Source organism: Hemicordylus capensis, chromosome 4 (genome assembly GCF_027244095.1).
Source record: "Hemicordylus capensis ecotype Gifberg chromosome 4, rHemCap1.1.pri, whole genome shotgun sequence".
Classification (NCBI taxonomy): Eukaryota; Metazoa; Chordata; class Lepidosauria; order Squamata; family Cordylidae; genus Hemicordylus; species Hemicordylus capensis.
The window spans coordinates 138,759,593-138,771,930 of NC_069660.1; the positions used below are offsets into that span (position 1 = coordinate 138,759,593).

The window sequence follows — 12,338 nt, forward strand, 5'->3', positions numbered from 1 at the left end:
CACCTCTGTCTGGGTGAGCTCTCCTCCATGTTCACTCAGTAAAGAAGCTCGGTTGTCATGCATGTAGAACACAACCTGATAGGTAGTGGCCCCCCAGCTCTGGAACTTCCTACCATAGGGGATTGTGATATTCCTTTATGCCAGCCTTCAAGAAGGTTTTTAAAAACATACCTGTTTTGCCAAGCTTCTAATACCTTTATTTGAAGCCTGGGAAAACAGGTATGTTTTTAAAATGAAGGAAGCCACTGTAGGTGACATTTTACATGCTGCATTTGATACGTTATTTCCCTCTGTCTCAGTTTTTATCTTCTCATTTCATGATGTATGTCTTGTTGATTTTAATTCTGATTTTAAGGCTTTCCATTACCTGCCTTGGCCACAAAATACACCAGATATAACTGTAGTCGAGAAAAAAGAAATAAAAGTTAAAATAATCGACATAGCAATACCAGGTGATAGCAGAATAGAAGAAAAAGAAACAGATAAAATAACAAAATACAAAGATCTACAAATTGAAATTGAAAGGCTGTGGCAGAAGAAGAACAAAATAATCCCAGTAGTAATTGGTGCCCTAGGTGCAATTCCAAAACACCTTGAAGAGCACCTCAACACCACAGGGGCCACAGAAATCACCATCAGCCAATTACAAAAAGCAGCTTTACTGGGAACAGCCTATATTTTGTGACAATATCTATAATAACAACAACAACAACAATATTGATAATAAAATTCAGCCATCCCAAGTCCTTGGGAAGGACTCGATGTCTGGATAAAACAAACCAGTCAATAACACCTGTCTGACTGTGTAAACAAGAAACAACAGAAGAAGAAGAAGAAGAAGAAGAAGAAGAAGAAGAAGAAGAAGAAGAAGAAGAAGAAGAAGAAGAAATAATCCTCAATCTAAAATACCTTTCAGGTTTCTGAAATCCCAGCCATTAAAATAGTAGAATTGCTTCCCTGCAAGATACTCTTCCACATTTTTTACAACATTCAAGAGGGGCTATTTAGAAAAACAGAACAACATTTATGAGCCTCCCCAAATTCATATCATGGAAATAGTTCGAGACCTGCACCTACATTTGGTGGGTCACAAGCAGAGACTTGGCCCCACCCAAGTGTTGCCTTCAGCTTCTGATTACGGTGCTGAGAGGACATACAGAAGCTGTGTATGGTTTAATCTGTTTCCCTCACCCCAGTGCCATAATTAGGCTTTTCTGTACCCAGAGGCAAGGCTCCTAATTCTACACACAAACACACCTCACCAAGAAGCAGCAGCAGGGGTGAGCCAATAATGGTTGTGGATCTCTAAGGGTACTCCTGCTAGCAAGCAAAGTTGCCAATGAGAGTGCTCCTGCTCCGAAACAGTTCGTCTAAAAACATGTTGGCTGCTGCTCCATAGCACACACATACTTTTATTTCCCCCTGGCGCCAGTAGTCAATGGCTGAATGTGCTGAACTGTATTTGGCATCAAGCACAGGGCCAACAATAAGTTGGTACAATGCCACTCAGCATTGTATTCACCAAGCATCTAAGCAAACTGTCTGCCATCTTGAAAACATGCTCAATTAGTCCATTCTGAAAAGAAAACATTTACATAGTTTAATTTTTTTTTAAAAATCACTGGAACTATATTACATGATCTTCCATGCCTGTTTCGTTCCCCTGTTTGGGGGGTGTCTAGGCTTGTTTGCGGGGTGTCTACCATTACCTTCATTACATTGTTCCCATTTACTGCAAGTCTTAAAAGAATGATTTGGAGTCCATGAAGACTGCCCCCCCCCCACACACATAACCTTGAATTTCCTTTTTCTATTTCAGTTCAAGCTGTGAAGTTGGCATGGCCAGCATGAACAGTGAGATGGACATTTGTCAGATTCTAAAAACCATTAAGTGGCTCACCCCTGATCTCTACTACCATCTTCCCCGCTAGTGTGGACACATGATCTAGGCACCCTAGGAGTAAGAATCTTCAGTGTGATCTGCAGGTGCAGATTTCATAAATATATAAAATGAGAGGTGTTAACCACTTCTCCCTGGGAAATCCTTGCTCTAATCTCTGGCGTTTTCCAGTGGTGACTATACAGTAGTAAGAGAAAGGAATTTGTATGTTTTCAGGGGTATTATTTTTTTCTTCCATGTATTTACAGGCAAAACCATACTAGAAGGGCCCACTGATAGCCTCTTGCCCAACAGACTGGAAATATCTGGAGCTACTTTGGGTGCGGATTTTAGAACAAAAGACTGGAGAAGCATGCAGCTGCTGATTGAAAAGCAGCTGTAGTCACACTGCATTACTTCCTTAATTTTTAAAAACGTTTTCAAACTCCATTTTTAACATTGTGTCAGCGCAGCTCACAAAGTGCAATAGAATATTTTAAACACATCAGAAAAAAATACCTAAATTGCAATTAAAACAGCAGACATTAATTACCCACACAACCCAAAGCAGAAAACATGAAAATTAATTTTTAAAAATTTAATAAAAACATCTTTTTTAAAAAGACCTTCTGAAATAAAATTTAAAAAATTCAATAAAAAGGATTTTTCTTCCCACTTAGAACCAGTGAGAGAAATCTCTCTCGCAAGTGTGCTGTATCATTAAAGTCATTCATTAAGGAATGAGATTTGGGAGTGGATTCACCCATTCATTGGGACCAAACCTAGTTTCCAGTGGTTTCAGATGAGTGTTAGGAGTAAAGAACAGAAAAATGTAGCAAGAGCAAGGAACAAGGAGAGGTTTACACAATGTAGGAGGAAGATGAAGCTAAAATAAAGGCCAACATCTAACTTACATTACTACCGCCAAGCCTTCAAAAAGCTCTGTTTTCAGCAGAGGTCCAGTGACCACTTTCAATTCACACTTTCCATTGAAAGCGGAAGGGGGAAGATGAGTTCAAATTAGAACGTTCAATAGACTATGAGAGTTGAATGTGGTTGCTGAACCACAGAGTGCTCCTGAAAGGGCAGCTAGGTTTAGCGGGGCAGGGGCGGGGGAAGGCAGCGAGACTCCAGTCTTGAACACAGTGTGAGGAATCCTGGCGACTTGAGTCTGACTATGTCATGGTTATTGTGCAAGCTGATGAAGGGAATGAAAAGCATATGAATTCAGAGCTTTCGGAAGTAAATTCTTTCAAAACACAAGGCAACTTGTTTGTAGAATCATGACCTTCCTTTTCTCCTCTTGCAATAGAAGAACCATTAGCACTTCCTGCTTGCAGATATAATGCAGCAAGGATATAATTACTACTAAATTAGCTGTAGTCATATTTTTAAGAGGTAAATGAAACACTAAAAGGTAGCAGATGATGCTATTCCTGATTTAAACGGACAGTCTGCTGCTATATGTGCACTTACATAAGGATATGTTCATGCAAATGACCTGTGTATTTATCAAGAGATGGATTACTGTAGTGAATGTGGAATCCCATTGTGAATTTGTTATCTGTGATCTCCTTCCTACATTATGCTAGCAGTGTGGCAATCATGATAGTGCAGCTCCATCCTATGCCACCAGAGAAACATGAGAAGCCTCGGGCCAAATGGGAGGAGCTTGCACAGTAGTTCCTCCCCATGCCAGCATGGAACGAATGTCTGGGAGGGGCAGTGCTGGTGTGAGGAAATACCACAACATCGGGTTCCCCCCATTGGCAGCAGCTTTTCATGCTACAGGAAGGAGCCCTGCAATAGTAATTCCCTGGCATAACATAAGGATAGGGGCCAGTATTACCCTGTGCTAGTGAAAAAGTACTAGAGTGTTCCTTTACTTTTCTCTTTCCGTGCTGAAGCACAGAACATTTTGGATGGCATCTGCTAATGGACTCACTTCTTTCTCTCCCTAGATGGCACAGTGAGAGTGGATAACCCGTGGTTCCTGTGAGCCTGAAGAAGACTAAGCTTACGGAGAACAATCGTGTTATGACCCTGCAAATGTCTTAAGCAAAAAGCAAGAATAGAAGGTACTCGCATATGTGCCACAAAAATAGTTTAAAAGGATCTGAAATGGAGAATTTAAATCACAACCTAACAGATCCAATGATACAATAATTAAGAAAAAAGACAATGAAATATATGAATTGTAGATGGTAAAATCACATGGTAATAGTAATAGATCATACGAGGCAAAAATGCTAACAAAAAGAAGTTATGTTAAACGACAACTAATCAAAAAGGAGAACTATGCAGTCCATGGTAGATGTTAAAATGATAGCAAACCTTTCATTTTACCAAACCAAAAGGCTGTTTCGAACTACTTTGTCAAGTGTCCATGTGTGAGTTTATATTGTCTCCCATGAACATCAACCAAATCTTCCCAGTAACTTCGGAACCATGTCTGAAAACACATTTGAAGGCATGCAATAAATCCTCTTCAAAAGGAACTTAAGGCATGAAAAAAATCCCTCTTCATAAGGAACTTTAAATCTTCTCTTTTGATGTAACACTTCCAAATTCTTCAAGAACCTTACTCCTCAAAAGTATGAAGAAGATTTATTGCATGCCTTCAAATGTCTTTTCCAACATGGTTTTGAAGTTACTATGAAGATTTGGTTGATTTTAATGGGAGACAATATGAACTCACACATGGATAGCTGACAAAGTAGTTTGAAACTGCTTATCACTGGGTAGCTGTCATTTTAACATCTATCATGGACTACATCGTTCTTCTTTTTGATTAGCTGTTGTTTAGTGTATTTTATGTTTTGTTAGCATTTTCACCTTGTACAATCTATTACTATTGCCATTTCTATATTATTTTACCATCTACAATACAGTTAAAATCAATATATTTCATTATGCCTTTTTTTCTTAATTATTGTATCATTGGATCTGTTATGTTGTGATCTGAATACTCACAAGTGTATATATAGTAAAATGTGTATATAAGTGTATATATAGTAAAAATTTGACATTTCTATAGAAAATCTCAAAAGCAATTATCCTTCCCCCCCTAAATGCACATACACATTTTATACAGGTGAAACTCGGAAAATTAGAATATCGTGCAAAAGTCCATTAATTTCAGTAATGCAAATTAAAAGGTGAAACTGATATATGAGACAGACGCATTACATGCAAAGCGAGATAAGTCAAGCCTTAATTTGTTATAATTGTGATGATCATGGCGTACAGCTCATGAAAACCCCAAATCCACAATCCCAGAAAATTAGAATATTACATGGAACCAATAAGACAAGGATTGAAGAATAGAACAATATCGGACCTCTGAAAAGTATACAGTGTACCGTGCTTGATTGGCCAGCAAACTCGCCTGACCTGACCCCATAGAGAATCTATGGGGCATTGCCAAGAGAAGGATGAGAGACATGAGACCAAACAATGCAGAATTGCTGAAGGCCGCTAATGAAGCATCCTGGTCTTCCATAATACCTCATCAGTGCCACAGGCTGATAGCATCCATGCCACACCGCATTGAGGCAGTAATTGCTGCAAAAGGGGCCCAAACCAAGTACTGAATACATATGCATGCTTATACTTTTCAGAGGTCCGATATTGTTCTATTCTTCAATCCTTGTCTTATTGGTTCCATGTAATATTCTAATTTTCTGAGATTGTGGATTTGGGGTTTTCATGAGCTGTATGCCATGATCATCACAATTATAACAAATTAAGGCTTGACGTATCTCGCTTTGCATGTAATGCGTCTGTCTCATATATCAGTTTCACCTTATAATTTGCATTACTGAAATTAATGGACTTTTGCACGATATTCTAATTTTCCGAGTTTCACCTGTATATGGTCCCTTTGCATGAAGGAAGTCTAGAAACAGCAACAGTCCCATTTTAAACACTATTGATGCTGCCAGGCCTAGTCCAATAGGAAGAGACATGCATTCAAGTGAGGGCTCTGTGTGCATTTCATGGGAGGTGGGGACCTGATCAAGAAATTGGATTAGGTTGCATTCAGTATCACTGATCATCTGTTCTGGGGGAGGGACACAGGGAGAGTCTGGATTTAGTTCTCTCCCTCCATCCTCCCCCTGAACAGATGATCAGTGATGTACAGCCCCTGCTCCTAAAACAGGCTTTTTAGCCCTGGGAAATGCCTTGTGCATAACACTGATTTGCGCATGCCCTTTGGTGATTAATATGTGTCTGATTAAACATGCACATATAGATCTGCTTCTTACTGCATTAAATTAATGTCAAGTTTAGCCTGGTCATGACAGTTCACATGGAAAAGTAGACTTGGGAGTCTATTAGCCAGTCTTGTGCAAACCCATCCAGGAAATTTGGAAATTTCAGCTGAAAAACTAGGTCTTTGTGTTTACTCTCCCACACACAAGGTGGCGGGGGGCGGGGGGAGGCAAGGCAGAGAAAGAATGCCTTCAGAAGCCAAATCAGGACAGCTACCATTATAACTAATTCCCATCAAAGGGGGGAAAGTGCATGAGAAATGACATTCAGAACTCTCTCTCTCTCTCTTCCTCTCCCTCTCCCCCCCCCCCCCCGCATTGTCATGAGCTGATTTCCAAGCCTTCATCCTGTTTCCTGTGGCATTATTTCCGCTATGCTGCATCTGGGTCTTAGCCTACTTGCTCTGTGCCAGATTCTGGTTCCAGTTCCCACTGTCTAGAAAGTTAGATTGCCAAGATATTTGCTAAATCATTAGAACCTAAACATGAAGTCAGGATGAGAATATTCGCTTCAAGGATAATAATGAGAAAAGCAGTTGTTGCACGACTTCAGCTGATTTACAGAACAGATGCACGTATATGATTTATAAACACTGAAATATGTGCCTCTCTTCTACAAATAGGAGTGTGTTCCATTAGCAAAGCTGGTGGGAAACTTGAAGCCCAGAAGTGAGGAGAAAATCTATTTTGAGTAACCCATTACTCCCTGGTTTAAAGTTAGCATTCAACGTATTTTAAACCCAAATGTGTATCCTGTGTGCGGATATGAAGTCATAGCATCAACTCACACTGTAGAGACGATGGGAGTTCTCTACAGAGGCCAACAACATACATTCCTGAGGGCCAGTTCACATGCTTAATCAGCCTGATAATCCATTTCCTTTGGTGGAGAGGGTATGCAGGAACCCCTGCACTATGCACATAGTGTGAGGCAACACTCCACACCAGTCTCATACCCCCAAATTGGGGAGAATTGTACAATTCATGTTTTCATTTGTACAGGCGTTCATTTGGAGCAACTAAATCATAAGTGCGTAGCGAACAGTCATATACACCCATTCCTCCACCACAGTAAGGGGATCATTAGGCAGAGTAGATGGTTATTACAAACTAGCTGATGGGGTGTATAGCGTCTGCACCCCCTAGTTCAGCTTATCCTCCCCCTCTGCCCCTTCTCCCTGATTCTGTCTTCTGACAGGCGTCTCTGACACCCACCCGGCCCGCTTCTCTCCCCACCGCACCTGCCTTTTCTCCTGCCTCCTGCTGGTTTCTCCATCCCTTCTGGCCGCTACCTCCTCTTCCTGGAGGCCCTGCCGCCTCCTGACCCCAGCGGGCACGTGGGCCACGACGGCTGGGGCCGCTGCCTCCTCCTCGCCGCCACCATTTTCCCCGGCAGCAGCTCAATGGCCTCCTGCCACACCCGCTGCCCAACCAATCTGACGCCTACGCTGCGCAGCCAATCCGCTGGGTACCGGGACACATCCCCATGGGCACATTTTCAAGGATTAATTATAAAGATAGGTTCACCTTTAGAACTAATTATTATTAATACAGAGTGTACACCAGTGTCTGCAGATACTGTCATCCCAATCTAGAGTTTCTTAAAGAAGCACATATTAATTTCTTGCATGCCTCTGTACTCAGTTCCGTTTCGGTGAAGGGAGATCACACACATTTAAATGAAAGAGGAAGATGTTGCAAGCAGGAGAATGCACCAGAACTTGTGCATGCACCAGAACTTGTGGCTTGGAAGAAATCAGAGGATCGTCTGTATTTAAATACTGCCAAATAGGAATTGTCTTCACAATGGGTATGAAAGAAAATGCATCTAGGCAACAAGAGCAGATCAGGAAGATTTTGGAATCTTTATGGATAATTCCTCGGAGTACCAGTTTCAGGGGAGTAACAGCAGGAGAGAGGGCGTGCCCTCAACTCCTGCCTGTAGGCTTCCAGCGGCATCTGGTGAGCCACTGTGTGAAACAGGATGCTGGTCTAGATAGGCCTTGGGCCTGGTCCAGCAGGTCTCTTATTATGTTCCTTCGAATAGCCTTTAGTTAGTTAGTACATTTATATACCACCCCATACAAAAATCTCCCCGGGCAGTTCACAATATAAAACCATTAAACCATTAACACAAAACAATTTCAAATACAATAAAAACTCTAAAACCAAAGTTACAAAACTATAAACTAAAAGCCTGACTTAAAACAGGTATGTTTTTAGGTCCTCCTTAAAAACATTCAGAGAAGGGGAAACACTAATTTCATTAGGAAGCACGTTCCGGAGGCCTGGGGCAACTCTAGAAAAGGCCCGGTTTTGAGTTGCCACCAACTGAGCCAGTGGCAACCGCAACCAGACCTCCCCAGATCATCTTAACAGGCAGTGGGGTTCCTAAAATAGATACGTTAACAGTAGCCTGACATATTTGCTTGTTCTGAATTTAGCAGCCTCATCAGCATCTCATCTCTATAGCATTGTGTTGCACACATACATTGTCAGTTGAATGGTTTAAAATTTGACAGCACACTACATTTTCAGAGAGGAAGTACACTCCAGACATGTTTCAAGTGCCATCGGAATAATATTTTCGGTCAAGAATAGGCTCCCGGACTGTAGGAAATTATAAGCACGTGCATTGATTTCGCTGATCCCTCTTGATCACTGTATACTCATGCCAAACACTTTCACATCTGGCACACAACTGCTGCCTTCCTTCAGAATCAGTTTGGGATTTTGTTAATGGCAGTGATAGCATAAAGAGATAATATGGTCATGGCACACTGCTGTTCTACACACTTGCTTTTGCATTCTTAGGAGACCTCTATAGGTTACCCAAATTAGCATTGTTTCATATCAAGTGCAGCTTCTTCATGCATGTGCAGGAGACACAAAATCACTGTTGTACGATGGTCCTTTCAACACGGAAGATATCGTTTTATAATTTTGGATAACAAAATCACCTATAACTTGTTCTATCTACATAAAGCCTACATGGCTATTTTAAATTAGGGATCAGCAGCTGAAAGCCCCTGGGCCAGTTCTGGTCCTCGGAGGACTGCAGCCTGGTTCCTAGTTGCAGACCTAGATCTGACAAAGATTGCTGTCTGTGACAATGAGAGTTGGCCACTTTGGAAGGATGAGACTTGGGGCTTTGGCCATCCATCTGAATTCCATTCAGCAAGTGTGTCACCCTCTAGTAGGTGACCAGTGTTTTAAATATTTTGCACATTTGTTTCGGAATCATTCCTGAAGTTTGCACTCATTGGAGAGTTAAAAACGTAATGCAAGTTTTAAAACATGGTATCATTTCATAAGATCATCAGTCTTTTCTTAGAACTGATTGTGTGAACAACACTCTCATCTGAACAGCACAACAGAACACAGATTCCATTCATGGGTTTACCCAGATTTGGCAGTCCTGATCATCCTGGCTTCTTTCCATTAACACGCGATTAGAATACACTTTGCACCTCTGTCAAGACTGGTTTCCAAATGCATCAGCACTGTGAGGAGACAGCAAACAAAACAAAGCAAAAATAGTCAAATTAGCACACCAGGAGTAGGAAGAGAAAGAACAGGCTTGCTTATTTGAACTGAAGAGCTGCTTTCAACAGGGATAGTCAAGTAATAAGATGAACAGTTGACAGCAGGAGTTTAATTCTCTGGTCCTTTAGTACCCAATATACTGCTATAGATCCATCTAACATGCTGTTTTCATCCTCACAGACTGCAGGTCAGGCAGCAATATGATGAGGATATGGTCCAAGAGAAACGTCAAGACAGCGTGATGTTGAAACCGGAAAAATGGTAAATATTAATTAAAGTAAGTGTCAGAAGGGTAGGTGAAGTATCTTTCCACCTGCCACCAAAAGGTGACCCAGTGCAAACTGATATCAACTCAGTAACTCGCATTATATCACATTATATATAATTCACATTAGATATAGATAGATAGATAGATAGATAGATAGATAGATAGATAGATAGATAGATAGACAGACAGACAGATGGGGAGCCTTAAAAATATATTCTCTTCCTGTTTAAAATTCTCTTCTTGGCTGCTATACTTATTCCATTTATCCTGTAGTGGCGCTCTCTCTCTTTCACACCCTTATAAATGTCAAGAACACAATACATACATGGATTTCTCATTGGCATTTTAAATATATGGACAAAGCAATTATGGGTTTTCCAATACTATTGGTATTGTGAGCAAGGAAGAGAAAAGAAACACCAAGCTGGGCCAGCAAAGAAAGTGCTCGCCAACTAGATGACCCCGTGCCCATGGCTAGCACAGGCAGCGTCCCCTGCATCTGTGTGCTGATGCAGGTGCAACGGACATAGCCTGCACACTGCTATACAGTGGTGGTGGGTGGTGGTGGTGGCGGCAAGGGTGAATTAAGGCTTCCCCACCTATGTTCCAGGGATCTTTGTTTTCCTCCTTGTGCTATGGTGACTATGCCACTGATGACAAAACTGGCTAAAAGTGCAAGCAGGAAACAAAGGTGAAGAATTCTAATGTAACAGGAGCCTTAACAGATGCCATAAAATGTAAATCAACAGACGTGTAATTTTGGTATTTTATTATTTTTAGTGTTTTTGATATTGCATGCCAGAAACTTCACCAGGGATATGTGAACAAACACAGAAGTGTACAGGCAAATGTCGATATCGGGGGGGGGGTGTTCCGTTCCATGGGGGGACAACTGCGGATATGAAAACAGCCAGTACCGAGGCATTGACTCTATGGGATGATGGGAGTTAGGTTCCTGGAAGCTGGAAAGGGGGCCCAAACCGGACAAACACATGAAAAAACATGGGGGCGGGAACCCCCTATTGTGCTCTGCTGATGTCTAGGAATGCACCCTCCAAGCCCAAATTCCCCCCCTTTTCTGTGAAAAATTGTGGGGAAATGCTTTTTTAAAAAAGAAGAAGAAGAAGAAGAAAGAAAGAAATGAGCCATAAAATGGCTCCTCCTGATAAAATGGCAGCTGGAAATTACCTCACCAGTCATGTACGGCCCTCTAGGAACCACGGATACTTGGGTTTTAACCCTTTTGTCTGTGGATAATGAAATCAGGTGTCTATTAGATACCCATGAATACATGAAACCTCAGATATAGAGTCCGTGTATAACAATGTTTGCAATATTGTAATTTGTCCTTAAGACATTTTCCAGAGAAGTTTGTTTTATAGCCACAGCTACACATATAGTTATCTGTTCATAGCAAAAATCCTAAACTTGTAGAAGAATAGATTTCAAATCTATACTAATGAGGGTGTAAAATTTGGGTCTTCAGAACCCATAGGGGGTTGGGGAAAAGGTTAAAAAATTGTTTTAAACTGCTCACTTGACTATTTCTTTGGTGTGTTGGGTGGTAGGTAGCACCCATCGTGCCCTACCACACACCCCACTTTGGTATCCCTAGGAGCTACCCATGGGGAACAATGGGGTGTTTTGAGCTTCCTCATTGTTCTCTGTAGCCGAAACAAGCTACACTCAGAGTGCACTTAGTTTGCAATTCATTTTGCAACCCTCCCTTGAAAAACACTGCAGAAGCACACAGTAAAAGGGAAGCTGTCCCTCCCAACAACAATCACACATTTCATTCACAGTCCAAAAATGGCCCAAAAAGAATCACTCACCCAGAATCCACTGCTAGCCATAGTGCTTGCACTGCAGTAACAAGTTGCGCTGCAGGCACAAGTTGCTTTCTCTCACACACAGCTATGACTTCTTACGTTTCTAGCATTGCAGCAATTGCCACAACAGCACCCTTAACAGCAAGCATAGCCATAAGCTCACCTAGAGCAACTTCAGCCACATTTTGACTGAGTACACCTTGCAATGCAGATTGCAGAGCATACCAGAGCAGTGAATGAAGCACAAGTTAGTCTGAAGGTCAGACATGAAGCTCATCACATCAATCACCAAGAAATATTAAATACACACACAGAGCTGCCACTGTCCATTTCTCTCTTTTCCACAACACTATCTCACAAACAAAACAAACCACAACTCAAGGAAGGAAGGCACCCAAGTTCTGTTTTTGTCAAATTGAGAGCCAGCAAAACCAGATAATTATAGCATCAATATAGCACAGCATATTATACTTTTGCTGAGAAAATAAAACCACAAAATCAAACCTGCCTTCTTCGACATGGTCTCTTTATTTTATACCAAT

General features: G+C 41.3%; 2 long non-coding RNA genes across 5 annotated transcripts in view; one reads left to right on the forward strand and one right to left on the reverse strand.

The window, feature by feature from the left end:
- The window catches only part of LOC128325394 (uncharacterized), a 53,045-nt gene extending 51,555 nt beyond the window's left edge, over positions 1-1,490 (reverse strand). For both annotated transcript variants that reach the window (XR_008307424.1, XR_008307425.1), the window contains exon 1: positions 1,411-1,490. This is a non-coding gene — a long non-coding RNA (uncharacterized LOC128325394). The remainder of the gene's footprint in view (positions 1-1,410) is intronic.
- LOC128325392 (uncharacterized) overlaps positions 1-12,338 on the forward strand; it is a 134,012-nt gene that overhangs the window by 107,944 nt on the left and 13,730 nt on the right. For all 3 annotated transcript variants that reach the window (XR_008307421.1, XR_008307420.1, XR_008307422.1), the window contains exons 3-4: positions 3,841-3,957; positions 9,880-9,960. This is a non-coding gene — a long non-coding RNA (uncharacterized LOC128325392). The remainder of the gene's footprint in view (positions 1-3,840; positions 3,958-9,879; positions 9,961-12,338) is intronic.